The 25225-nt window shown below is 42.2% G+C and overlaps 1 protein-coding gene across 4 annotated transcripts in view; it reads left to right on the top strand.

The window, feature by feature from the left end:
* LIN28B (lin-28 homolog B) overlaps positions 1 to 25225 on the top strand; it is a 104934-nt gene that overhangs the window by 74367 nt on the left and 5342 nt on the right. The window lies entirely within an intron of this gene.

The following is a 25225-nucleotide window of genomic DNA, read 5'->3' as shown; positions in this document are numbered from 1 at the left end:
AGTGATACCCAATCCCATTTTTTTTTTAATCTGGAAGACCTGCTCCCCAGGTTTTTTGTTGGATATGTGTATTTTCTTGTTTCATGATGTTTGATGATTCAAACATCCTGTCCACAAGCCTGCTTTTAACTGTCTCTTGCCCACCCTTTAGAAGTAGTGTATCTACAGATCAAAACCTGCTGTTGTGGAGAGTAGGGTGCTGGCAGTTTTTCGTCTCTTAGTTACTGTTACATCAGTTCTAAATGTACAAAGAATTGCCTCCAAGTTTGGTGTGCAGTAGCTTGTAGGTCAGAGTAGACTGCTTGCTGAGTTTGCAAGAAGAGGTAATCAAAAACTCAGAGTTACAATACAATTCCTGAATTACTTAGAAATTATATTTGACTTTTTATGATGAAAGCCTTTGTTTTTGCTTGATCTATGTGAGAAATAGGTAGAAGATATATCCTCAGTTCCCTAGCATATTCTTTCCACTACTGAAAATTTCTGCAGAGCTAGACAAGACTGATTAGAATTACTGCAAGTAGTATTTTCAGGCTTACGTGCTTGCGAAGGTTGACATTTCTGGCAGTGCAGCTGTGCCAGATTTCTGACTGCAGCCCTCTGTGCTCTTGGCATCAGCGTCTCCAGATAGGCTCTGTAATTTGCCTCAGCTGAGTCACTTCCTTGCCACGAACTGCCATAAAGAGATGATTTCTTTTGCTTTGCTTTCTAGGGTTTAGCCTGCACTGCCCCCCTCCTTTTCAAAGTAAGAACTCATCAGAAAACTCCTTTTGTAGTAATGCAGTCGAGTTCAGAGGGTTTCAGAAATCTGGATTATTGGTGGCCTTTCTTGTTGAAAGGGCTATTGGGTTTTGTGTTCATCTGTTTCTAGCTGCTAATTTGAATGAGAAGCCAGCAAAGAAGCATGTTGGTTTTCTTTGTAAGTAGTTGGCTATATTTGTTCCCAACCACCAGGTGAAATGAGTGTCTGAGAGAAGCTTCAGGTGATGGCTATCCATAAAATCTTTAGAAGTATATCTTCATATATTTAAGCTGTTATAGCTCATCTTTCTTAATGATCCTCATGTCTTACTTAATTATTGCAGAAAATATAAATGAGTCAAATTTGAAAGCTTTTGAATTTGGCAGAATAATAATAGTCTTTACACTAGTGTTAAGATGCATTTTATAGAAGGTTGACTTTAATTGTGAAGAGCCAAAAGAATTTATTAAATCTGTTGTATACATGTGTTGTATATGCATAAATGTATACACAATAGATTTATGAAAGGTTGCCTTAGCTGCATTGAAGAAGGTGAGTATCAAAAGGAAGATGACTTAATAAGAGATCAGTTCAGAGCAAGATGGTACATGTTGATGACTTTGTCATTTAAAAAAAAAAAACAAAAAACAAGCCCCGCTGTTTTTGTAATTGCATGGTAGAACTGAGGGGAATTAATTAGTGCTTCTTATGCTGACAGTGATACTCCCTTTCTATTTCAAACTTCCACCAGGTGAGGTTGATACAGGTGGTCATGTAACACAGTGATGCTGTGGAACGTGGTAAATTTTGGCTTTGTAACCCAGTTTAGTTTAATACAGTTGCTGGTAGCTAAGACACTGTGTGACTGGCTGCTTCTAAAAGATGCTGCATGTATTGCATTAGTAGGACATCCTCCTCTAACCAGCCAACAGTCCCCAGTCTATACCTGTGTAGACAGCGTGGCCACAAGCACGTGCTCCTTTCTCCCAGTTGTCTCTGCTCCTGTATCCTGGAGTGCATTGTTCTACATTATTCCCCTTTTGCAGTGTGAGGTATTAGCCAAAATGAAGCTGTACCAATTTAGCTGTGTTAGCTTGCTCTCATTAGGCCAGGTAACAACAGAAGTAACAATATCGCAACATGCCCTTTTTGCATCTGTGGTCTTGCCCACATAAGAAGCTCATTTGAGTGTTCAAAAACCTGCAGAATTCTTGAATTGCAGGTTATGGTTGAGAAAAAGGAAGTGGAAAAAGTATATGAATTGTAAGGTGGTATTAGCACTGGAAATTAATCATGACACTGTATGCACGCTAATCACTGTAACGGAAACATCTGGCCGTTATAATGAGATGCTGCATTGGGAATGGGATACCACCATATTCCCTTTCTATAGTAGCAGGTGGTAAATTTGCTTAAGCTTTCATAGTTTGTTACACTGCAGAGGACTACAGTGTGTGTGTGGCATAGAAATCCATTTTCATTTAACTTGGAATTGTTTTCTTAAAGCAAATTCTCGTTTAGTTAAAGAAAAAATAAAAGATTCCACAGGAACAATTTTATATGTAAAGACTTGAAACAAATCTATTTTTTAAAAAAAGGCACTGCTTTATTAAACAGTAGTTCAAGTTTGTCAGTTTAAAAATCCGTATTTCCTTGAAGTAGCCAGCTGTGACCTCAGGTGGTTCACGCATATCAGCAGCATGCATGTAAAAGCTAAATGTGATGATTAGGAGTAGAATGGGGACAGAACTGAAGGTGGGTGTGTGAAGAACTGGAGATGGGGAGGATGTGTGGTAAAAGGGATTGCTGGATGTGAACTAGGTAAGTAGTTTGTGGAACTGGGGCACACTGGAACACTGGATTTAAGAGAAGTGGTGGGTGGGCAGTGCTCACCTCTCCACAGCAGACAGAGACAGGGCTGGACTGATGAGATCCAGTGCCTGTAGACAGGTCTTCAGCATACTTCTGTCTGCCCCGAATCAGGCAGGCTGTAGTACTCACATTCCTTTTGCCCCTATTATCCCCCTGGAAAAGGTGAGAAATATTTAGAGAAGCTTCTTTAACATGCATATTTCACATGATTCAGAGGAAGTGGAGTGCCAAACATGTCAGCTGCAAGCCTGACCAGAAGACAGAACAGCACAGGTTGTAGCTGTGCTTTGCACTTGTGGTCCAGGGTACGTGGCTGGCCAGGGCTATGCCTGGCTGGGATACAGCTCTCTGCAGGGACTGCCTGGATGCTCATCCTGTTGTAGATGCCCAGGGGCCCCAGGCACTCTTGCATGTGTGTGCACAGGGTGCGTGTTATCTGTGGAAGCCGGCGCGAATGAAGATGTGTGTGCTGCAGCTGTGGTTGTGCTGAAGTCTGGTGGGGGAATGGCTTGGTGCCAAGTGCCCGGCTGCGTGAGGGTATGCTGTGTAGCCCTGGGGCGTGGGAGGACTGGTGTTCCTGGCTGAGCGTGAACTATTAGAGGTAGGAGGCCAAGTGTGTGGCCTGAAGGTAGGGGTTCTACTGCTCTGGTGTTCGAGAGTGGCCCCTCCAGGGACAGGATGGGCTGCACAGTGCTCACTGCGAAGAGACAGGCACTTGTAAAATTCCCCTCCTGGTATTTCTGACAGACGGCACTTGTGACACTGCCAAATGCACACACCGGCTGAGACTGCTGAGTCAGTCAAGCAACGTGGCCAGGAGAGTTCTCCAGAGGATGCTGTAATAGATGCAGCCCTAGAGACCTGTTTGGCAGAGCATGCCAATAACTGAATTCTGCATGTGCTGCAGTTTCTTTCTACAGAGGAAAAGAGCCTCTCTGGAAGAAAGATGAAGGTACAGAGGTGGCCTTGTCCCAACCCCAGGCCAGATTCCTTCAGATTTGGGGTTAACTTAAAATTTCTTGCTTTAGTAATGGTGCAGTAAACGTGTACATTTAGGTTATTGTTGATATAGGCATTGAACATCCTGAGGTATGTGTTTTTTTTTTTTATTTTGTATGTGCTTATAAATCATAATACAGAATACCAAGAGCATAAACTTACAGTGGCTGGTTCTGTATCTCATGCCATTAATGTCCATTAATACATCATGTCCATTAATACATAACTGGGTGTTGGGACAGTTCCTCTGGGGACACATAGCTAGTGTTCAATTTTATCTGGTCCAGGCTTGCCAAAATTCTCCTCAACAAATACCACAAAACTCTTCAGCCAAAGACTTGGACAGCTGTGCTTCACAATCCAACTGATTTTATTTTTTTTTTTATGATGCCTTTTAGGGTGTTTTTCCCTGTTAGGCACGATTAAGTTGAAAATACTGTACATTCCAGAAAGCAATTCTAGTTTTAAGTATAAAGCATATGAGGTTTTTTAGTTGTTGATTTTTCTGCACTGTGCCGTATAAGCTGAAGAAACTGAAATCTCCCAGGCAGGACAGCATTAACAGATTGAATCCCCATTCCTTTATTTTTCGTGTGGGGGAACTGCAACTTTAAAAGACATGGATGCACCTCTGGCTCTGTAAGCCAGCTCTCTGCCAGGATGCAGTTTCACATTGCTGGGGCCAGCTGGCTGCTGTGCCCCCCCTGCACCCCCAGCCAGCGTTGTGGTCCTCTCCCTGCAGGGTTGGTGGTGCTGATCTAATTCCACAGAGAGTCAGTTCAGGGAGCGTAACTGAGAGAAACTAATCCCGGGGAAAAAAAAGTACTGAGGAGCAAACTGATAGTGGGGTGGTGGAACAGGGCATGCCTCTTGGTAACAGCTCCACGTTCAGTGGGTTTATCTGGAGTACAAAACCCTGCAGGGCAGCTTGGCATGAAATTTGTTGTGCTCTCTGCTTGGTGTGGCAGAGATGTTCCCCCCACAACGTGGTGGTGGCTTTTGGCCCCTGTAGCGGGAGTGATGTGAGGTCTGCCCTCATCGGTGGCAGGTGATGATTTAAGACTAGCTGGGTTCTCTGGAGGAAAGCTTCAGGAGCACAAAACCCAGGAGGGAGTAGGGTTTGGCCTCCAAAAGGCCAGAGGTGTAAAGAGGCACTGGGAAGGCCATATGGAGGGCTTGGGGAGTGTCCCAGGCAAGACCTTTTCTCTCCAGGTTCTGCCTGTGAGACTGCCACACAGATCTGAAGTACCAGATCCCACTGCACATCCCACTGTAAACCAGTTCCCCACAAGAATGATGGTATGTGTTTTTAGCAGGGCTGCAGCTTGTGTTTTTCCTGGCCAGGGAAAGAAAACAGGATGAGAAAAGCAAATGCTACCTATTTTTAGATGCTTTGGTGCCACCACACCTTTAACTTGTCTGTTAAACTCTACAGTACCAGGAAGTTGGTGATGGGGAAGGTAGGCAGCATTCTTCAGTTCTGTGCCCAATTTCCCTGTAGGGCTGAAGAGCAACCTTCAAAAGCTGCAGCGGTCAGGCTTAATTCACTGTTAACTTCTGGTTTGATGTTTTAGTATGGCATGGCAGCATGTATGCAGTGGTCATTTTTCAGTTCCCTCCCTGCCTTTCAGCAGCTGCTCCTCAAAACTTGCAAAATGCAAGCAGTAGGCGTGGAAGAGTGCAGCATGTGGTGTAATCACAGCTCTTCCTTCCCCACCAGCTTCCTCTAAGCAATCTGTTTAATTTTTTTCTGCTTCTGTTCCATTAGTTTGAACTGCTGTGAATGATGTGAAGGCAAGAGATAGGTACTAAAACTAGCATTTCTTATGGCAGTGTTCTGCTATTTTGTATCTGTTATATTAAGCGTGTTACAGTTTTGGAGTTTTACTTTGGAACTTAAATGTACTAAAATTATAACCTGCTTCCTTAGTGACAAGGAAAAAATAAATTTCACACGCAGTAGCAGAAATCATACTCTTTCCATCTGATTTTACTACATGCATCAATTACAGTGTTTGTGTATAATACACAAGAAGTTAATGTTTCAGGTTTCTTAACGACAGTTCTTCAAAGGAAGTTTTCTCACTGAATGGAAAGAAAGGATTATATAAAATCAGCACTTAAAGCTAGTGGTACTGTAATGCTGAAAAGTACACATAAGTGTCAGTAACCTTGTGAAATTCAGTATATAATCCATTCAATGTTGTGTTTTCCAGGCTTCCAAAAAAGGAAAACATATATTCCCTGATACTTTGAGACAGGCATATTTTACTAGTTTTTGCTAGGAATCAATGAGTTTTCAAAACATTCATTGATAATGATAAAGTATGTTATGAAATGCTATTTTGCGATGTTGAAATAGCAAACTAGTTTTATTGCAAATCTTTCAATTACCCTCAGTTACCAGGAAAGTTAAAAGAGTTTAAAAAAAAACCAAACAAGCAAAACCCCCAAATAAACATACAAACCCAAAACCATACAACAACAACAAAAAACCCAAAACACAACCAGTTTTTTTAATTTATGATAAAGCTCTACAGCGATATTAATGTTATTCGGAGTTCCTTCTGTACATAGGGTGTGATATTGGCAACAAGTCCTGATCTATCGATGACTCCCCTTTCTATAAGACAGCTTAAGGTTTTATCATCATCATCATCAGAGGAAAGTTACCAGCTGAACTAATGCATTCTACAAGAGTTCATAGGAAAAATAATTTTGCAGCTATTTTTTCTAACTGAAACATACGTGATTTTAACTCTGGTGGAAAGAGGCAGGATAAGGCATGGAAAGGCAGGCAGCTGCCTCTAAAAGAAACAAAGCTTCAAGGAAGCTTAACATGCTGGAGTCAAGGAGGGCATATAATCTCTGTCCTAGGGTGCTAAAATACAGAGTGTCACATCAGTTCAGGGTTATTAACAGCTTTTGCTTTGGGATATGGACTTAAGGCTAAAGAGTGCTCATGAAAGAGGGACATTAAAAACTGCAGGCAATGGCAATCAAACCAGCTCAATCTCAAAATATGTATGACAGCCTTGCATCCTACTACTAGAGAAGACTTGGAAAAATTAGAAAAAGTGGGTGAAGTGAATGTTAGCTTACCAGTTGCAAATCGTGCCTTACCTTTATTATTGTACCTTACCTAGTTATTTGTGGTTTGTTAACTATATTATTTTCTTAGACCATGGAAATGTACTAAAGGTAATCAGGCCTTCAAAAAGGATCTGTTACAGTGTGCAAGGCAAAACCACATGAACTCTGAAATGGGTAAAGAATAGTTTACTGAGCCCAAGAGCTTCAATTGCTTTTGAACCTCCCACGCTCCCCTGTGATTTATGACTTGGAATTAGAAATGTTTTTGACAACATAGTATAAAACTGCTGTGCCTTGCGCTGAGCCACCTCGTAGCATCTAGGCAACCATAATGAAGGATAAGTTTGGGGTTTTTTAAGGACAACCATATTAAAGAAATACTAAAATTAAAAATAACTTTCCTAAGTTGCACCCTACTATTTATGTAACTGTTTAAGGGCCAAGGAACAGAATTTAAACTGACCTTCTTGCTGTGGGGATAAAGTGGAGGTTATCATGTCCTGCCTTTCCTGCCAGTGTATCTTTCCTGTGGTTCCCCAGTTCATTGACCTTACCCTTTGGCAGCCAGCCATGGTTGACCCAGAACTTTTATGTCAGTTTATAGGAACCCCAGGAAGGAGGCTGGCTGGCGTTTTTCTGGTTTTGAGGAGCACGTAAGAGGGGGGAAGCTGTTCTTCCCAATAACATCTTACAGCAGAACGGGGAAAGACAAGAGAAACTTCTCAAGTCCTTGATTCCCTACTCCACACTAGAGCAGGCTCAGTGCTGCTGAGGTTCAGGTGCTTCCTGGTTCCTTTTCCCAAAGGCACATAGGCCAGCTGGGAACAGCAGGGATATAATATATTTCAATGAGTAGTGTCTACACCAAATTAGGTACTGGTCTGGGGATCTGGTGGTGGGATTTTCTTTCTTACTCTGCCACTGTAGTGCAAAAGCAAGTCACTTTGAACAGGTTAGGGAATTTGCTTTAAAGTATTGATTGTCGTTTCTGATCCCTTTTAATAGCCTGGTCATCCCCAGTGTTGCAGAAGCCTCTGTGTAGTTTTTGTACAACAGGTAATTGTTTGCAGCATCCCTGTAATATCATTCACAGGTTATGCTAACTGTATGATCTTCAGGAGCCAGTGTGTCAAAAGTCCTCTCACAAACAGGCAGACACATTGTTTGGTGCTCAGTGGTGCAGTTCAGTTGTCTCCTTTTCATGAGGTGCAGTCTGGTTTTCTGATGGCAGGCCCACTGGGGGGGAAGGGCTGGAGGGATGACTTTGCACTTCTCTCGTCCTGTTAAGAACAACATGCACCACAGCTGGAGTAAACAGGGAGAACTGTACCCCTCTCTCCCAACCTTACGATATCTCGCACCACAGCCGGAAACCTGCTAGGCAGCCAGCTGTAGTCTTGTGGGGTTTTCGCTACCTTTGTTACGTCATGTGTTGCAGCTTTTCATCAGCAAATTTCTGACGTTGCTGCATCATGGTGTAGGCAGTGTGAGATGTTATCTTGTACATCACAAGCACTGTACGGATGGGTCTTGGCATGTAACAGTTCACAAGCTTCTCCTTATTTCTCAGACTGAGGAGTCTGCTGTGGGCCATCTTTACTCAAAACTCTCTTGCTTCCATTTTTATCTTAAAGGCACAAAAGAGGTCAAGACAGGGAAATTTGACCAAACTTTCAGAAGATGATGATCAGTAACAAAAATTATGCAGGCACGGGTTACCTGGGTTTGGTAGGAGAGAAATTACAACCTGACTGTTGGTAAGTCGGTGATGATAATTCATGTGATTATGAACCGCTGGGGCAAAGTCTGAGGCTGCAAGAGAGGGAGAATCAGAGACTTTTTCATGAATATTTGGGGTAATGAACTTGAGGTAACATATGATGTGCTATATAGGACAGAGTCAGGGTTTGGTTTCACTCAAGAACCAACAGATCAGGATTTTAAGAAGGGCAGGGGGAGAATGGGGGAGTAGAATGGACCTGCTGCTACTGCTAACAACCATTAAAAAAATACAAAGCCAGCTGCTCTCAGAGCAGAGCTTGATCCTTTCAGTGCCTTTAACAGCACAGTATATATTCAGAGGAGGTGAATTCATGAGGCCCTATGGACCTACACCATGGCATTACACAAAAATGCAAACCCGAACAATGGGTGGCCTCAGCGGTTCCATCTGGCTCACCATTAACAAGGTTAAAGTAAAGTGGGTTTCCTTGGCTGTGTCACACACAATTTACACTTCAGATGCTTTAACTTTGGAGCTGGACCAGAGGGAGCACCATTCTAAACGCACGTGGCGAGGGTCTCTTAATATGTGTGGTAACCGTATTTGGTATTGATGCTCTTTGAAAGATAACAGAGTATTAGCATTTAGATAATTCCTAAGTACTATTTGGAAAGTGCAGATTTTTTGGCTAAATAATTTAAAAAAAATATTTCCTGTCTTCAAATTGGAATTACAGTCAAATACTGTTTACTCAAAATATTCTAGGGACATTTTAATTAGCGGCTGGATTCAGATAACAGCAGAAATTATTAGAGGCTAAGAAATGTTACCACCAGCACTTCTGGTATGGTAACCTGAAAACTCCAATCCACTTTTAAGCTAAAAGGGATACTGATACACTGAAATGTATTCTGTTGTAAAGCCTTCTGCTTTCAGAGCCACCAAAATACTTAGCTAATAGCATAGTTAACCATGGCAGATAATGACCTTTAAAAAATTTTAGCTGTAGAGAACCAGTGGTACATCAAAGGTATGTTGGCTTGTTAATTTCTATGCCATTGAGTGTAATAAAGTATTGGAATTATCACAACATTTTGCAGAAACAGTGCTCTTTGTCTCGGCTTTGAGATGCTTCAAGGGAACCCAACTGTCCTATACGTTGTCCTGTTCTTGAATAAAAATTCAGTTGTTATTGAATGAGTATCAAAGTTGATAATTCAATTGTGAAGCTGGTTTATGATCTTTAAGACAAACATTTGAGCAGCTGTCTCTGTGGTAAACACCTAACCTAATTTCCAGAAAGAGAATACATCTATTGCTGCTGCAGAGGTGTTCAGGGCTTTCCGCAGAGCAGGACAAGTGTTGCACTGGATGGCAAATACTACAGGAAACCTAGCCACCTTGGCTGCCTTGGACTATAAATCATGAGTTCAGTAACGGTGCAGAACTTCATACTCCTCCTGAAGTTCAACAAATAAAATTGCATACCATAAAACCAGCAGATGTTATTAACTAACAGTTATCAGTGACGTTAGAGGTTTCTCTTAGGAAGGCCCTGAGCAAGCATCCTTCCACACTGAGCTTCCTCCTTGGTGAGCTGTGCAGTACCACTGTGATGGGGCATGCTTCCTCTCAAGCGTACTGCTGAAAGATTGGCTCTGGCCTCACCGGTGTTGAACAGCCCCAGAGTTCTGTTGCACCTTCCAGGCTTTGCCAGCAGGTGAGCCAATGTCACTGACGATGGCCTCCATTATGTGCCATTAATAGAAGGCCTGGCATGAATGGCTCTATGCTTGTTTATCCCTCTCCTTCCTCTCTTGTCCAACTCTCAGACCTACCCTCACAGCCCCTCTATGCTGCCCTTTCATATCTCTTTACAAAGACGCTTTAGTTTCTGACTGTATGCAGCAGTCCTGTAATCATAGCCGTGATTATTGTAAGGTGCCATTCGACAGGCATGTCAAAGTTGCGAAGCTTGTCTGAAAGGCTCCCTGCCTGCTGCATTTGAGGTAACTATACCATAGGCAAAGCAAATGGAGCTGAGATGTCATCTTATGATTAATTGGTCACAAACCATTGATGTTCCTTCTCTTCTTCCTCTTCAGCTACCAGACTGCTCTCTGTCTGTGAGCAGCAGCTTTTGAGTCAAGCCCTGTCTTCACAATAGCCTCAGAAAGAAAATAGTTGGAGAGCTATTCTTGCTGAGTCCTGGCAGGTGCAATGCTTCCGCACCAAGCATTGCAGTGGAAGGAGAATGAAGAATAACACAGCTAGGCAGAACCTGTGAAGGAGGTAGAAGGGAAACTGTCCAGCTGCAAGTAGCACTTGCATGAGCATAATACGGGAAATGCCCCAGCTATGCTGTGCGTGAGTAGTGAGAGAGTTCACACAAAAAAGGGATTAGTTAACCTGAAATAGGTATGGTTGATTTATGGGGAATATGTAAAAGAATGGTATAAAAACATACTTAGAGGAGGGAAAATATGCGTCTCTGTGTGCTGTATTTAGTGTGTATTTAACTCAAAGCACATTTTGCAGCCAACTCAGCTACTTTTTTGTCAATTAAGTTCTTTTCCAGCTCATTGTCTCTAGCTGAAAGGGAATTTAGCCAAACCAAGTTCAACATCTGCATTTTTTTTCCTGTGATTCTTTCATCCATCCTTCACATACACACTCCTGCAGGTGTAGATCAGATAAATTAAACACTCTGACATATTTGTGAACCCAGGTAGAAATCCAGTATAGATTTGTATGAAGGCTGTGTGTGTGCTGTGACCAGGAGTAAGTCCCAGACACAGGGTGCAGTTCCACATTGCGGTTCCTCTGGTAAGAGCATTTGAGGATGATGGGAATCTCACTGCTTAATCTATTCCCTCCTACCTCCTGCCAGTGTTTTATCACACCCACGGTTACGTCAATGCAATGTTTTATGATTCTGCCTTGAAACTGGAGGTGTGATGTGAACCAAGCTAAACAAACACTACAAACTGAAAAAAGTTGATGCATTAACTGATAACTTTTGCTGTTGAGAATTGGCTAGCAGGTTTAGTTACTGCATGGATCATCCTCAGGAGTTTTTGAAAGCAGATCATATGTCTTTGGAATTATTCTTCTTGAAAAGGGGGCTGTTTACTGAGTGATTATCTTCCACTTATTTTCACATTACCAAAGAAAAGCTATGAATGAAACGCGAAGTAGTGGAGCTGGAGCCCTGGTCACTGCTTATGGCTCTGGATGGATTGCAGCATTCAGGCACAATCCCTGGCAATTCCCTGCATTCTGTCTGGCACAGCATACTGTTGCTAGCTAGTTTCACAGTGCGGAGTGTGAAAGCAGAAGGGCACGCACCCCAGGAGCTGTCACTGATGCTGCCAAGACAGCAGGCAGCGGTGGCACTTGCTGAGCAAAGCTTTGCAGGAAACTGGGATGAAAGCTAAGCACAGCAGTTTGTTGAAGACATTCTGGTTCAGACTTTTGCACCATGTAGAAAGTGTGTGTTTTCTGCACCTGATTCTCATTTTTGTGCTTCCTGCCAACAGGGGATGAAAAAGACCTGTGGAGGGTTTTTCTGTATTTGTGATAAGTCCAGTTAAGCTCTTGATAGGCCTCATTTTCTCTGCGATGTTTGGAATGTAGACATAAATGAAATGACTTTTCACAACTTGTCTATGACTTTTCATCCCAATAGTTGGACAGTAGTGAAATAGGCATAACAAAGATGGCAGTTTCAAAATCGGGTATTTTATGCATCATCCAGGATGTTCTTGATCCCTGCTGTAGTTCAGTGAATGCCAATTAATTTGTGGCCTGATCACCATACAGTTGTACTCTGTTGTACCATAAGTTGTTTTTTTTGCTTGCTTTACCAGGTACAGTCCCAAGGGGCACAGACTTAGATTCTCAAAGCTATGAGGATCTTTCTGGCCTCTGAAGTCAGTGGGACTTAGGCATTTAAGTCCCTGTAAACGTTTCATTATACACAACAGGGTCACACAGGCTGCCTGTGTCAGGAAAAGAAGGTAATGCCACACTCTCTATCACCAGCTTCTGAGCCTAGGAATAATGAGACTTTCCTGATGGACATTTCTGGGCTGTGCTTGAGTTTCAGAGTCCTGAGTGAGGGCCACAGTCTCCATCCATTATGTGGTTATTTGGAATTGATTATTTCCAGGTATTTTGGATGTTTAGAATTAGAAGGTTTGTAAGGAGGAGAGCCAAAGGGATCTTGACTGCGGAAGAAGGCTTTCTGGCCTTACAGGTTTTCAAAAGTGAGGCTGGTTTAATAAACAATTGGTTTGTTATCCTGGAATAGTCTAGGAAGTATCATCTTATAAAGGTCTGGTCCCTTGTCTTCTGTGGCTAAAATTGTTCGAGTATTACTATTCTCAACCACACAAAAGGCATCAGGTTCCTAGATTTAATATTTGGGTGCTGCCAAAAGCCTTGAAACCTGGATTTACTTGCTGTATCTTGTATGACTTGAGGTTTCTACTGGACAGCCAGCAACTCAGTGCTGTGGCTTACAGCTAAGCCCCCCAAAATTACCACGTTGGCTTCTGAGACCTCCTCTTCACCTGCATGGCCCAAACAAGTGAGCACATGTTAACCTACATAAAAGGTCCCCAAGGGTTCACCACATACCTCACTCTGTGAAAGACATGTTTGGATGCAAGTCTTCCCTCGGTCAGGAGGTTGCTGTGACCTCCAGATGGTGGTTGTTCACCTTTTTGAAGAAGGATTCATAGATTGTAGGTAAGAGACAAGGGTTTCTCGTCTCACTGTCTGTGGAGCTGACACCACCAGCTGCAGGAGGTGACCTAGTGCTGTGTCATGGTTTAACCCCAGCCAGCAACTAAGCATCACGCACTCACTCCTCCTGCCTGCCCCCCCCCCCCCACACACACACACACCACGGGATGGGGAGGAGAATTGGGGGAAAAGGTAAAACTCGAGGGCTGAGATAAGAACAATTTAATAACTGGAATATTATAATAGTAAGAAGAAGAAAAAGGAGAGAGAGAAGGGGAGAGGAATAAAATCCAAAGGAAAGAAAGAAGTGATGCACAATACGATTTCTCACCACCTGCTGACTGATGCCCAGCCAGTCCCCAAGTAGTGATCGGCAGGCCCCAGCCAGCTCGCCCCACTTCACATACTAAGCATGACATTCTATGGTGTGGAATATCCCTTTGGTTAGTTCAGGTCAGCTGTCCTGGCTGTGTCCCCTCCCAGCTTCCCGTGCCCCTCCAGCCCTCTTGCTGGCAGGGCCTGAGAAACTGAAAAGTCCTTGGCTTGGTATAAACATCACTTAGCAACAAACTGAAAACATCAGTGTGTTATCAACATTATTCTCATACTAAATCCAAAACACAGCATTGTACCAGCTACTGAGAAGAAAAAACCTAACTCTATCCCAGCCAAAACCAGGACATGGTGGAAGCAACACCACAAGGTGTGGGGTGGAGACTGTGCCTGGAGGGAGCGGGCAGTGGTGGAGGCTCTGGGCAGCGAAGAGAGGAGAGTTCAGCTACAAAGCACAGGGCAGCTCTTAAGAATGATTGTGTGGTTTTCACAGTGGTGCAGTAGTACAGATACCTAACGCCGAGGCCCAATACAATTTGTTACTGCACCAGCTGAGGGTTGTGACATGTGTGCCACCCGTCAGGAGTAGCAGTGAGGAAGGGTTCACACAGATGGAGGACACTGACTGGGTGGTAGGGGCCCTGCTCCAGCCTGGTACCGAGCAGCCAGGCTCCCTTGCTCTGCCTGCTCCCTCTCCCCAGCAATGGGCATTTATCCAGAACAGAAAAAATAAATAGATCCAATTCTGTATCTAGCTGGGAGTTCAAATCCACTGCCCCAGCTGGTTCAGCTGCAATATTGTAAAGTCTTGTAGGAGAAGGATACTCTCAGTGTTTCCTGCAGAAGATCTATCACTGGAATAACTTAACTGTTCAATGAATATTAAGAGTTGTCTCTCTAACCTCGTATCAGTACGGCCAATTAATTACTAAAACAGGAAGAAACGGGGTTTTGGTCAGAGCTAATGAAATCCTATGGATTCCTGTGGATTTGACACGTTACATGTTCCATTCATAGCCACTGCAGTATGTCCCAGTCACCTTCCCATGTCTTCTAACCTGTTCCCAGAGCCTGGGACTGGGGGAAAACAGACAGGCTACCAGCATAACTGAGTAATCCTTTATTTTCCCAGAAGTTGGTATTTGCCCTCCAAAACAGGAGAACTCGTAACCATCCCCCATGCAGAAATTCAGTACCTTGCTGGTCTGTGCAGACTTTGCATAAGTGGCTGCAGAGACATGTCTTCTTCCTCCCCAACCAGAGGTTTGATTCATCACTAGCAACCTCAGGCCTTGCATTAAAAATGCATTGCCTTTTCTGCCTTCGTGCACTTCCAGTCTTAATGTAGTTTTCCTGCCCTAGCACAGTGAATGCTACTGTATAACCGGAAGGTTGTTTGGTTTAGAGTATAGATGAATTGTTCAGGCACAGACAGGGTGAGGACATTAATCACTCTTCTGGTTTGTGACTGCTTTCAGCATTGTAAATTCAGGGCTTCCATAATTGAACCCAAGTTGTGGCTGGGTATGAATTTCTGATCAAAACTACAGATAGCTGGTTGTGCTGTGCCCAGTGAGCGTATCCATTGCATTTTTCTTTAGCCTGTGCGTTCAGTGTCCAACGTGTAATCTGCGTCCCCTTGCACTGATCATGACTGGGGTGCCCTTATCTGAATTGTTCTTTGCTTTCAAACATTTTAAGTCTAGGGTTCCTGTTTTATCTAAATCTCCTGATGGAAAGTTCATCCGTCTTGCCAGGAAAATTGATTCTTGGCCTATAAACATCCTTACTTTTGAAACTGTTCATTCATTCTTTCTTAACTTGAAAGGTTGAGCATAAACGGGCAGAAGAATCAAACATATCACTCCTCTACCTTGGCCATAGTTCTTTGGTTTTCTTTTTTCAGCTTTGTGATTTATGCTGCATTATGCTTTCAAGTGTTACATCAACCAGCAAACACAGATTTACAGGTGGAACTGAGGGGCTTCGGCCTGCATTGCTGCGCTGCCTCCCAGCTTGTATCAGCCTGACCTCTGCAACCAGCCTTGGCTGCTGCGGTGTGACTTTTCAGTATTCATACACAGTGGGAAATTCTTGTCTCTTTCACACTACTAAAGTTAATAGAGAATAAGCTCAGTGAAGTCATCAGAATTGCTCTGGATTTACACCCATGTCACTGACAGCAGAGTTAAGACCATTAAGATGCTCTTTTTCTAGGCAGATGCAATGTTTTAAAAAAGTTTTCTTCACCTCATTGTTATCATTTTACTGGAGTGGTATCAATTAATCGAAGTAATCACAGCCAAGGGAGATAAAGTGATCTAGTTTACCACATGTAGTAAAATTATTTCAGTTGTGTTTCATTATTTTGAATTGTACACAGAATTAGCAGAATTCAGAGAAAGAAGTATTAAACTCAAACCTGTGTGTGAAATTTGCCATCCTGAGGGCAAACTAAGAAAAAGGAAACACAAAATGTTGAATTAACACTGTTGGGTTTATGTGTGCAGATGTGTTTTTTCTTTTTATGTATATAGTTATAGAGAGAATTCACAACAAAGATAAACCTGGTGGTGAGAAAGGACAGAATAGTAAAAAATGGCATTATTTCTCTTTTGATTCTCATGGATCGGGCAGTGTGGGGCAACAGAAATACCTGCCTCAAGTGTGAATTAAAAGCTTGAACATGAGGCTTTATCCTGTTGAACCTGAATCCTCTTTTCATGCTTTCCTATTGCTTCTGCATTTTTATGTGAAAAGTTTCAAAATATTCTTTTTTCCTTTAGGATGTTGAAAGCCTTTTAAAAATGTATCATAGAAAATGCTGAACACAGCCATTTAGTAATGTCAATATATGGAGCTAGTTTATTTTAGACATCTTGAGTTTGGAAATGTGAATTAGGAACTGACTGCTTGCTTTCTCAGTCAGTGCATCAGTGTGATACAGATTTCCCTTACCCGTAAAATGTGTCTAAAGAGCATCTTGATGGCTTAATTGTTCTTGTGGGTATTGAGCATGTGAACTTATAGGTGCTCTTTCAAGGAAAACCAACCACCATGTTCAGTGTCCTTTTGTTACACAGTTGGGAAAGGAAGCCTTGCCTGTATTTCATGTGACAGGACTTTATCAATTCCAAGAGCTCTGGAAGGAACCCCTATATAGAGATAGAGCTGGCATGGCCTTCTCATAGTGAGTGTGTCAGACAGCAACTGTCTTTACTTCTGAAGAATGCAATGAAGATGTGAGTTGCTGCTCAAATCCTGAAATCCTTAAACCACTTGTGAAGCCTATGTAAGTCATCCAATTCAGTGAATGTAACAGGAGAATCCACGTCAAGACTAGGATCTAAGCCCGTGCTCCTCTTGCTAGGCATAAATGCACAAAGTTTCAGAAGTAAGGGATACCGAAAGTCATATAACTCTAAATTGGTATTTGGGGAAGAAGAATAGGTTATGAACTTCCAGAGCAGCCTTCTTCCTCCTCTTCTTCCTCTACCACTTTTTGCTTCAGTGCTCCAGCCTACTGCCAGGAAGCTGTTTGCAGTTTCCTGCTGTTAGGAGGAGTTGATGCTACTTATATTTATTGCTAAGGTTAGTGATAAAATAAGGAACAAACCAGAAATGGCAGTTTTTAACAACTGATTCCCAGTTACCTGCTACCCTTTTATCTCATCTATGGATTAGCTGATCAGTGCATGTAGAAACCCTGGTACCGGCTCTGCTGTGAAGCCGATAAGGTCAGGCATGCCTCTTAGCTCATGAACGGCACCTCACTGACCCAGAAAGAGTTGAGCTGGTTTTATGCAGCGTGCATCCCTATCCACATGGCCAGGAGGCTCAAGCCGCCTCTGTGAAGACTTCTGGTGTTACTGAACTATGCTGCTGTAAACAGGGGCACCAAGGAGTGCTTTCAAACACAGGCACCCAAGGTCTGCTTAGTTATGGCCACCCCCCTGCCTGCCCAGTGCTGCACGCCAGCTAACTTCAGCAGCAGGCTGCAAATGTGGGTACACGCTGCAGTGATACCCTGAACAAACCTGTATGGCAGCCTGTCCGCCAACATGAACTATGGAAAATACTTTTGTTTTTAAAACAGCTGCATACAGAACTATTTTAATTTAAAATCCATTTTCTTTTATTGTTCCCACAGAAGTTAAGGCTTACAAGGGAAATTTGTGATTGAGAGTATTTGTGTGTGTGGTTTCATAATGCAGAAAGATTAACAGCGGTAGACTTATTTGAAATCATGGTATAACATTTCATGTTTGAAATGCGTGATATACGATTGTTTAAAGCATAACTTACTTAAACCATCACTGATCTTGTATCTGCTTTATCTGGAAGGTTAAAGCTATTAAAATATATACATTCTTTGCATGGTATATTGATACTACTGGAGCAAAACCATCTTTCATGTTATTTAGAAAAAAGACCTCGCTTTGTAAATTGTTATTTCAGGAGTTCTTAACTCTCAATATAAAGAAAAACCCTTTTGTTGTAACAAATGAAAGTATATCCAAAGCATTCCTCCGTGAGGATGCATTTCATAAGGATTTTTATGTGATTATGTGAAAAATAATTTTCCTACGTGTCTGTAAAGAGGGCTGAGTGGGTAGCAGAGATAAGATTTCATGCAAAGGAAGAAAAAATGGAAACGACATTGTTGAGGTTATTTTTTAAGAGCTGCTGCCCATGTAGGCCTTTCCAATTTTGTGGAGAAAAAGCTGTTTTGTGCATTTTAAACCACCTTTCTGTTTCATTGTTGTTCTTGGTTCTACAAAAAAAAAATCCACCTTCCAGTAAAATCGTATTAGTAGGTTTTAAACAAATGTATTTCCTCACACACTTGAGCTAAATTGTATCTCGACAGGCAAGATTTATCAGGCAAATGCCCACGTTGTTTGTCAGCTTCTTTGTTTTGGGGGGGGAGGGGGAGGGGAAACCCAAGCAACAAAAGACCGTAACCTATTGATATTACTTCTGTGATACACCGGGGAAAACAGATTGATTTAGAACTAACCACAGAAAACTAGTTGATCTGATGAGTTTATGGTGGAGCATTTTTATTTATTTATTTGTAACAAAAGTAAACATCATCAATATTCGACCCTGTGTTATTGGAAGCCTTGCAGACAGTGGGTTTGTGTCAGTGTGCTGGGGCTATCTCTAAGATGAAAGAAGGCAAGCTTAAAAAAATGGAGGAACCTTGTTTTTCTCACGAAATTGAAAGTCTCCGATCTCTGGTATGTTATTATGTGTTGTTGGATTTGTAGGAAAAACAGATAGATAAGCATTTTTATTTTATTTCATCTTTATTTCTTTAGAAGGTTATTTTTATTTTAGAAAATGATATTTCTGTTAATCTTAAAAAGCTAGTAAAGCACAGGAAATTTTCAAACTGAATTTTACTGAAGAACAACAGCCTGCAATTAACTTTCCCAGCATGTCACTTCTGCACAGCATTTTGTGTAAATGAGGGGTTCAGGGTAGCAAATACTCACAGGATAAGTACAAATCTAAATGTGGCCCTGATGTGCCACTTTCCAAATTGATAACACACTATTTTCCAACATACTTTGCTAAAAATAATTACACTTTTAAAATTAAACTGATTTTTTTTTTTCATGGATTGCTAAATGAGGGTGCTAATAAAGTTCTCTGCCTTAGTGTGACCCAGCTTGCTGGACGCACCATAAATGTTCTGATGAAGATGCTAAATGCTCCATTCAGCAACGGAATGCTTTAGTTTAACAAGATTAACAAGATAATTTCTCTTAATCTTAAAGTATCTTTCTCAGTATTATTTCAGTATTTGGTATTTTGAATACTAATATCTTATTAGAGTGTTTTCAAAGTTTACCTGTATTCTCTCCTGCATTCAGCTACAGCTTAAGAATTAAAGGTTGATAAACAAAATGGCATGAAACCCAGCAATGTGCATGCGAGCAGAAACATTCCAGCTATTTCAGAGGGCAATGGCAGAGTGTGTACGTTCAGTGCCCCTTGTGTATGTCTCCTTGACTCGCTCGCAGTTTTCATCCTTTAAAAACAAAAAGCTGAGCCACATTTCTCTGTCTTAATTCCTCACTGGGTGCGGGGAGCAGGGCAGCTGCAGGGCACGGCTTGGCAGTGCAGCCATGCACTGTGACAAGGCTGTGTTTTTTTAAAAAACACAGGCTGGCTTTATTTCTCCTGGGATTTAATGCTGCTTAAAAGGTTCTGGGGGGAGGGAGAAATGTCCCAAAACAGTGCCTGTAAGGGAATCCCCCAGTAAAAGCAGTGGAGGAAGGAGTGAAATGCCAGAGGAGCTGGTGACCAGCATGGGGCTGCTAGTAGGTGCTGGCTGCTGCTCATTGTGCGTGGGGCTCCCCGGGGTCCCCACCACCTCCTGCTCCTCCCCTGCTCCTCCTGCTCTTGCAGCTTGTTGCCCTGGCAGCCAGCCAAACTTTTTTATTTTCCAAGGATTTTCCAGGGATTCCATTTTGCCTGGTTTTAAGTTGGAGTGACAGCCCCCCCATATTTAGTTCCAACATTTCTTGCTCTGAAAGGATGAAGTGCTGTTTTAAGGCATAAGGCTAATGCCCTGTTTCAAAAAATACTCAAAGTGGTTTTTCACTTTTAAGTCTAGGCTTCTGAGCAAGAACGATTTTTGTATTATTTTGTATTATACCTGTATTAAGTAAATATATAGTACATATATGTATTTTTATATATACATACACACAGATGTAGAGTATATAATACAGTAACATGCAAGAGGTGCCCATTCAGCAGCAATCACCTCTCATCCAGTCAGTCTTTGGAGAGCAGCTGTGACAGATTTGATATCCAGGATTTTGCTACTGGATTATTTAAGTAATCCATTAAAAATATATTTATCTCAAAGACAGTTTGAAATTACCAGATGCCTGACAGTCCACGTCTTAGTCCTGCAGAGGTGTTGGAAGTGTTTCTCACTCATCCCAGGTGGTGCCTGAGCAAGCACATGCTTCCCCGAGATTTTGAGCGTTTACATCCACCAGCAAGAAGTGTCCTCTTGCATTGCCCCATGGCCTGATTTTCAAGACAGTTCACTGAAACCCTTGAAGAGTAAAACATCTCAGTTTTGTCTAAGATCCATATTTCTGTTAGATCATAGATAGTTTAACCTTCCTTTACAGGAAAATAGGATAGTTCAAGGGATCTGCTGCATGTTCTGTCTGAAAGAACTGGCCTTTCTTTAGATGTGTTGTGAAAGTAATTACTAAAACAGACAGCACATTTAGGTGCAATTTTAAATGTTTCCTTTGGGCTTTAACTGATTGGTTGGCATTCACTGTGTCCTAAAAACGTCTTAACATGCTCATACTGTTAGAGTTTTGCCATTTTTCAAAGCATTAAGGTTGCTAGATGGAACACTGTTAGCCAAGATGCAGGTTTTTGTTGTCTTACAGCATTCAAAAAGGAAAAACAAAAGATGAGTTGGTGTAGGGAATATCCCAGCGATTTATTTTAGTCTTCCTCTGACTATACTCTCTTTCTTCCTTCTGCTATCACTATTAGATATTAAAAACACCACCACCACCAAGGAAAAGTCAGTCATTGGGGTAATTTTAATGCTTTTTCTCTCAACAGATTAGTGTGGAGCTACACAAACGATTCTGTACTTGTCCTATATATTGGATTATCATCTAAATCATATTATGAAGCAGCATGAAGAAGCAAGCAGTTGTGCTTGCCCTCCTTACAGCTTCTCTCTGCTGAGCTGGGGCATTGTTGTTTTAAAAGGGATAGGGCTAGGGCATGCTTCCTAAGTAGGAGTTGACTGCTGGGACAAGGAAAAAAGCTGAAAACTAGAGAGCATTTTATTTTGCATTCGCATTTGGTTGTGAAATTGAGCACTTATGAATTTCAGTCATCAGCTTATTACAACTCATACAATATAGTTTGTGTTGGAACCTATACACTTTCTCCTTGTTCGTGTGTTTCCTTTAATATGTATAGTTCGGTGTAATCACAATTCTTGAGAATATTGAAATACAATGCTAGACAAGTTCCTCAAGGTTGTTCCTTTATTACAGTGTTCATCCTTTTTATATCAGAAAATCACAGTGATTCACCATCCTGTCAGTGCTGTAGTGAAGAAAGGATTCCCTGTTAGGATAATTGCCACCTCTTTATTTACTGTGTTGCATTATTTTTTGAGCCTAAAGCTACCTAGTGAATCATGGGAGCCTACTGTAAGAAGGACAGTCCTGTTTTAACAAATCCTTCTTGCTGGTGCTTTTTTGTAAGGGTTACTTACACTATAATTGCACTTTAAGGGCTTTTTGTGGTTTATTCGTCTCATGATGTAATTTATATTCAAACTTTTATGTTCTGTTTAAGCTAACATAGGTTATTTCCATGGTGTTTCTGAAGTGAAGAAATACTTGTTATGGTTGTACTAATCTAGAGTTCCTGAGAACATACTTGAATGAGAATTTGCTAAGTTTCTTAGCATGAGCTGGCTTGCATCTTGTTCTATATATGTACATAGGGATGTGGATGTAGAAGTTTGTGTGTGCATATCATATCGTTATGTTGTAACATAAGTATGTACAGAAGAGAGGAGAAAAGAGTTGAAGCGTTTGGGACAAAAGGGTTAATACCATATCTTAATGCATGTGGATGATGCCATGTGGTATCATTTGTGAGCTCTGAGGTGGCTGTCCATTTCCTTTTTGGTGTAAATCCCTTGAGAGGGAAGGCATTTCAGAGCGGGGTGTGATCTGTTCTCCTGCTAAGAGTGATTGACAAGGAATGAATAAATAGTTAAAAGAACTGAATAAATACCACCCTCCTGTTTAAGTCCAGGCACACCCTGCCTGGCACATATGTATTCTAATGCGACACTTTAGCCAGATGCTTGAGTTGGTAACAGAAAGCATTCCTGAAAAGCCAAATCATAGTTTAATCAGAAATGCATTGATGGAGTTTTCTTTCGTGGTGACATTTTAGCAGTGATTTGAATAAATGCAGGGAATTACAATATTTTGCAAATAGGATGTATTGATAAATATATATGCAAAAGGTGAGGGACGCCTCTCGACTGGAAGCAGGGGCCCTGGCAGCAGGTTCTTGGTCAATTGGTGAAGTGAAATGTTTCACTGAATTGGCTAACACAGTGCATACCATAGTGACTGATTAAATTGATTTGTCCATGGCTACCGCCTACCCTGCTACCGAGGCCCTTAAACCTATTTTCAAACTTTTTCTTTTCTAACCATTCTAAATACATGTGATATTAAGGGAAAGAAGCAAGTGCAAATGCATTCACAGCTATAAAATTCTGCACTCTATATTACGATAAAATGCACGATTTCCAGAATGTCTGCACACTCCCATGTTATATTCTATTATACTATACTTAGCCCAGGAACAAGTACACTGCTAGAAACCGATGAGAGGATAATAATCAACATCATACTTTAATACAACCTAAATACCACATTTGTGAATTCTTGGATGTATTTATTGGAGGGGTAGAAAGTAAAACACTGAAGCATTTTTGTTCTTGCTGATCTTTTTTTTTTTTTTCCCCTAACTGCATATTTTACTTACTGTTTTATCCAGAAGGTGTTTAGAAAACTTGTCAGGGAAACACAGCTGAATTTCAGTTAAGAAAACTGGATGCTGCTGTTAAGTGGGGGTCATTATTTTGAAAATATCTGCAGTAATTTGGAAAAAAATAGTCAGATGGATGTCGTTTAATAACTTGCAAATATTTTTTTTATGATGACGGAAAAAAAGCTTGGTGTTTTGGTCTTATATCAGGATATTTCTATTTTACAACATATTTAGTATGTCCTTTCCCTACCTAAGCTAGGGAAATCAGTACTAAATGACAGTGGGGCTTGTATGTGTTGTTTTCTTCTTGATTCAAGGGAAGCATTATATTCTGTGCCTCTTATGGGTTACTCCGTAGTATATGCAGACAGACTAGGGTAAGCATAGTCTTCAGATTCCATTGAAAAATCGCATAAAACTTCAGTGCAGTGGTGACATAAAAATAGAACCAGTTCACCTAAAATATGTTATTGCAGTTGTCATAGAAGTGCAGAGTTCAGTATAATGGGTTTGGGGTTTTGTTTCTTGTTAATCTTTAGGGAAGATGCGACAATTTAATTACAATGTTTTCTGAAAGGATAATGAAGTTCTGTTCATCACTTCTCTAAATTATAGGTCAGTCTCGTAGGGCATGACAGCATGCCATCAGCAACTTAAGCTTTTCTTTCAGTTGTCTCTTACAATAAAGATATGGTTAATATCTTGCTAATAGTGAAGAAGAGATATGAAGGAGGAGGTGCTGAGGGATTGTTTCTTGGAATGGATTTGCAAATGTTAACGGCCATTTTGCAGTCTTTTTAAAAACCATGCGAGTTTGATCAACAATATTTCTTTGGAAGGTAAATTCTGTAGGTGAGACTCCAGCTATACATACAGTTTTGCATGAACTAAACTTACTGGTTTTGTATAGACTTATAATGACCACTAAATACTAGTTGGAACAGTGCCTTGTTACTTTCCACAAATGTGAAAAATTAAAATATTTTGATGTGGGCTCAAACCAGAACATGTTGCGCTGTTTTGTACATCTAGTTAGTTATAGTTAGTCTTTTTTAATCCTTGAGTTGACTCCACCAAGCCTAAGTATTTGTGCAATTGTTTTTTGAATTAGTTGATGGTTAAGGGAAAGAAAACAAATTATTAGTTTAGTTCTTTCCAGTGGAGCATTAGATTATAATAAATTAAATGTCTATGCATTCAGTGCAAGTTTTTATAAAAGAAACAAACAGAACCCGTTGAAAAATAGCCAAAATAGAAAGGTCAGTGGTGAACACGATGGGCATAGGATCACCATGCCAAAGGTGGAGAATTAGTTCTTCGTATCATGTTAGAATAACGTAATGCAAGGACTGGCATTCCCGGCACGTGTTACCAGGTGAGAGGATTCAGTAAGGATTTGCTGGACATTTCTTCGGGACTGCCCTGGCTAACAAGCTTAATGGAAGGGTATTTGTGGATTTTAGCCGTTTTTGAGGACTGGGGAGCAGACGTGGCGCGGGGGAGGCGGCACTCTGTGCCAGCGTGGCCCAGGGGAGATGGCACCCCGGCTCGCGGCGCGGCGATTCCAAGAGAAAACAAACGAACCCCGCTTTATGGCGCCTGCCGGGGCTTTGTTTATTTTGAATCGAAACCGTGAATGCCATTACAAACCCTCTGCACCACAAGCACCGCGGAAGCTGGGCGCAGACCCGTGCCCCCTGCGCCCCCTCCCCCGCAGGGTCCCCCGGGCGGGCAGCCGCGCGGCCGTTCGGACACGGCTCTGTCCGAGGCCGGGTGTCTGCTCTCGGCACGTTTCTTTATTCCCCCCGCCCCGGCCCGGCGACGGGTGCAGGCGGAGCGAAGCCGCCTCAGGGCGAGGGCCGGCGCCGCTGCCCGCCGCGCCCCCTCTCCTCGCCCCGCGGTCGCCCCGTCAGGCGCAGAGACACGAGTGCTGGCCCCGCGCGGTGCGGCGGTACCGGGCGGCGGCGGATGCCCGGCACCATGGTGCCCCCTAGCGGGGCCGCCCGCACGGGCTCTGCGCCGGAGGCCTGGCCGCGCCCGCCGGCGGCCCTGTGAGGGAGCCGGGCAGGGACGCCGGGAGGAGGTGCCCGGTCCCAAGTACGGGGCGTTTTTTGGCACCGGTGCGA

The sequence above is a fragment of the Falco biarmicus genome, chromosome 6 (genome assembly GCF_023638135.1).
Source record: "Falco biarmicus isolate bFalBia1 chromosome 6, bFalBia1.pri, whole genome shotgun sequence".
Lineage (NCBI taxonomy): Eukaryota > Metazoa > Chordata > Aves > Falconiformes > Falconidae > Falco > Falco biarmicus.
Note: the sequence above shows the minus strand (reverse complement) of the source record. Positions and strands in the feature narration are given on the sequence as shown.